Source organism: Piliocolobus tephrosceles, unplaced genomic scaffold, assembly GCF_002776525.5.
Source record: "Piliocolobus tephrosceles isolate RC106 unplaced genomic scaffold, ASM277652v3 unscaffolded_15576, whole genome shotgun sequence".
Lineage (NCBI taxonomy): Eukaryota > Metazoa > Chordata > Mammalia > Primates > Cercopithecidae > Piliocolobus > Piliocolobus tephrosceles.
Window position 1 is genome coordinate 1 of NW_022297172.1, and position 4,130 is coordinate 4,130.

The following is a 4,130-nucleotide window of genomic DNA, read 5'->3' on the forward strand; positions in this document are numbered from 1 at the left end:
ATCTCCTAACCTCAGGTGATCCACCCGCCTCGGCCTCCCAAAGTGCTGGGATTACAGGCGCTTAGTAAGCCACCACGCATGGCCTTGATTGCTCTTTTTACCTAAACAGAACTATTGTTTACAAGTTTCATATTTACCAAAATATTGCAAACATGCTACAGAGTTCTCATAAACCTTACAACCAGTTTCTCATCTTACATTAGTATGACTCATTAACAAACCAACACTGATGCCTTATTAACTCAAGTCCATACTTTTTAAAATTTCTTTGTATCTTCCTAATGTCCTTTTTCTGTTCTAGGACCCCATCCAGGACACAACCTAACATCTAGTCATCATGTCTCTAGACTCCTTTGGCTGTGGCAATTTCTCAGACCTTTTTGATGATCTTGACAATTTCAGCACTACTGGTCAGGTATTTTGTAAAATGCCCCTCTTGGGATTTGTTTTTCTCATGATTAGATAGGGTTATGTTTTTTTTTAGTGTCATTTTCATCACACCTTATCAAGGGTATATATCAACATGACTCATGACTGTTGATGTTAACCTTGATTACCTGGCTGAGGTAGTGCTTGTTAGGTTTCTCCACTGTAAAGTTTTATTGCATTTTTTTCTTTGAGGCACAAACAATCCAATTACACTCTAAGTTATTTTAAAATATGCAACTAAGTTATTGACTTTAGTCACCCTGTCGTGCTATCAAATAGTTGGTCTAATTCATTCTAATTTTTTGTACCCACTAACCATCCCCACCTCCCCCCACTACCCTTCCCAGCTTCTGGTAACCATCCTTCTACTCTCTATATTCGAGTCCACTTGTTTTGATTTTTAGATCCCACAAATGAGAACATGTGATGTTTGTCTTTGTGTGCCTATTTCACTTAACATAATGATCTCCAGTTCCACCCATGTTGTTGTAAATGACTGGATATCATTCTTTTTATGTTGAATAGTACTCCATTGCGTATAGGTGCATTTTCTTTTTTTCTTGTTTTTTTCTTTTTTGAGATGGAGGCTTGCTCTGTCGCCCAGGCTGGAGTGCAGCGGCATGATCTCCGCTCACTGCAGCCTCTGCCTCCCAGGTTCCAGCGATTCTCCTGCCTCAGCCTCCCGGGTAGCTGAGATTACAGGCCCGCACCACACGCCCAGCTAATTTTTGTATTTTTACTAGAGACGAGGTTTCACCATCTTGGCCAGGTTGGTCTCAAACTCCTGACCTCAGGTGATCCACCCACCTCGACCTCCCAAAGTGCTAGGCACAAGCCACTGCGCCTGGCTGCATATAGGTACATTTTCTTTATCCATTCATCCCCTGATGGACACTAAGGTTGCTTCTAAATCTTAGCTATTATAAACAGTGCTGCAACAAACATAGGAGTGCAGGTATCTCTTGGATATGCTGATTTTCTTCTGGGTATATACTCAGCAGTGGGATTGTTGGATCATATGGTAGGTCAATTTTTAAATACTCAAATTTCTTAATAAGCTTGCCCCTTTAGCAAGAGTTCTGCTACTGCTGCTAGCTTGCAGTTCTTAACAGGCCAAAACCTAGTTAGAACCTGTCTTCTAAACAAGTTATCCAAATGTAAAAAGGTATAAAAAGCATTCCTTCTGCCACCCTGAGACCAAACCACTTACTGCATCCAAATGAGCACTAAAGTCATTCCTTAATACTTTCTGGAGCTAAACTGCATGAGAGGCAAAGTGCCAAAAGAAATGCTGTGTTGGAGAGAATGCTCGGTTCCAATCATCGTGCTAATTACTTTAATGGTTAGCCAAATCACCTAAGGTTTGAGAATAAACAGAAACTCGCTCAGCCTGAGAATATAGAATTCAGGAGGCTAGCAGACAGGCCTAAATGGCTATTCTATAAGAGTTTTAAGACTTCACGAGAACAGGTAGCTGACTGCAGGTTTCTGTGATGAGAAACAACAGAACTTAGTGCAACCAACAGTCGAGGATTCAGACATGATGACAGATAAGGAACAAAGCAAATGAAAGGATTTACAAGCGTACTCACACCTCAGTTCTTAGGAAAGCAGGGCACATTCCTCAATTTTTTGCCTCTTCAGAGGGGAAAGGATAAAAAATCGTAAACACTGAAATAGTGCAGTATTGTGGACTAATCAGACCTGAGTTGCATTCCCAGCTCCATCACCTACTAGATATATCACTGCAGTCAACTGTGAAAACTTCGCTAAACTAACGCTATACCTATATAATGAAGTGTGTGGACTAGAGACAAGTATACATCCTTACTGCAATTAAGTGGGAAACGTCAAATAGTAATTACCACTCACCTTTTTCCGGAAAATCGGCTTAGTTTGCCCACCATAGCCACTCTGCTTCCTGTCATAACGCCGCTTTCCTGGGAAAACGAATTGGTATTTGTTATAAAATACTGAAGATCAGCAAGTAATTCTTACAGGTTTTATCTTAATTTTGCAGCAGAAATATTAACGCTCAAGTCGGGCGTGGGGGGGAAGAGACCTGGACCCGTATGTTACTCTACAACACAAATGTCACATTAACACCAAATCATGCAGAATCCATCTTACCCTGGGCATACAGAGAATCCTTGCCCTTCTTGTACTGTGTCACTTTGTGGGGTTGGTGCTTGCCACACTTCTTACAGAAAGTCCGGCGGGTTTTAGGGACGTTAACCTAGTAAAGAAACCGTTCAGAACGTGCAGTGTTATTTGACCACAATGGCACAACGCCCTACCTCACCCAGCTAAAGCTAAAGCACTCCACGAGTACTCCTCACTACATGCTAATTCTGACTACAGGGTGGGTCAGCCCCATGTGCTTCAAGCAGAGCTTCCTCCCTCCGTCGAGCCCCAAAGAGGGAAAAGATCTTATTAACTCCACCCCCGGCTAACTCTACCTCTTTGAACCCATCACTTCAATTCCTGGCCCGGTAGCCCGGTCCCTTTAGGGTTGATCCCGGCAAAATTGGGTTGCTCCGGTATATCGAGTCCACACAGGAGCCTGGACGCATCCCGGCATAGCACCGGCGACGAAGGGGGGAAAGATTAAGCTGGATGTTACTCGGCCCCACCAGCAAGTCCTACCATGCTTGCAAGAGCGATATCGGCACGGGAAGAAAGAAAGAAGCCGCGCCGCAAACGGAAGTATATAGGAGGTTCCCGATCGCACTTCCTCTTGGGAGTCGGTAGGAGCAAATCATAGAGTGTAAGGCTCGACGCAGCGCCCTCCGGCTGCTGAGAGGACTCAGTTCCGAGCCGCGGGCGGGAGCTTAAGGAAGGACTCCGCCTAAAGGGTAGTCCACTCACCCCAACTTCCTCCCGCCCCGCAGCTTTGCAGCGTTTCGTCACTTTATCTCTTTTGGTGGACGCTGCTACATAGTGGCGTTCAGTGAAGGGAGCAGTGTTTTTCCCAGATCCTCTGGCCTCCCCATCCCCGAGGGAAGCCAGGACTAGGGTCGAAAGGAGGGGTCCTCCACCTCCACGTTCCATTCCTGTTCCACCTCAAGGTCACTGGGAACACCTTTCGCAGCAAACTGCTGATTCAGTGAAGGCCTGGAGGGAGCCAATTGCTCCAGTTCATCAATCACATGGCCAGTTGGTCCATTCAACAAATGGTCATTAGATGCCCATTATGTGTCAGGCACTGTTCGGGGGAGGGATACAGTAACCTAATAGGCTTATAAATGTACAATTATGAACCAAGTACTTTGAAGAAAAGGAACAATGATTGGCGTTAAAGCAGCACCCTTCTGTTGAGGGAGTAAGTCAGCTGCTCTAGGTTCTGAAAAGTGACAATGAAATTGTTCGGCTCCTGTAATAGCAATCATCAAGCCTAGAAGTAGAAAGTATCCAGTGGCTCTTCCCTTCCTTGCAGACCTGGCAGAAGGCATATACTAGGTTTCAAGAGAGTCCAGCATAGAAAGACTGCAGGGTGCTAAACATTTTAAATAGATTGTGTCATACAATTCTCACAGTAATTCTAGGAGACAGGTGGTACTATTATTCCCATTTTACAGGTTAAGAAATTGAGGTCGTAGGATGTTAAACGATTTTCCCAATGTCAACAGTATTTAGTGAATCTAGGATACAAACCCGGGTAGACTGGCTCTAGAACCTGGGTTCCTTTAACATTATAAAAT

General features: G+C 44.3%; 1 pseudogene across 1 annotated transcript; it reads right to left on the reverse strand.

Annotated features, from left to right (window-relative positions):
* Positions 1–1,075: 1,075 nt before the first annotated feature.
* Positions 1,076–3,480, reverse strand: LOC111532028 (annotated as a pseudogene). The gene is made up of 4 exons (XR_003307553.1): positions 3,298–3,480; positions 3,076–3,187; positions 2,560–2,665; positions 1,076–2,369 (listed from the first exon to the last, which is right to left on the reverse strand). The product of XR_003307553.1 is annotated as an uncharacterized LOC111532028 (transcript).
* Positions 3,481–4,130: the final 650 nt, after the last annotated feature.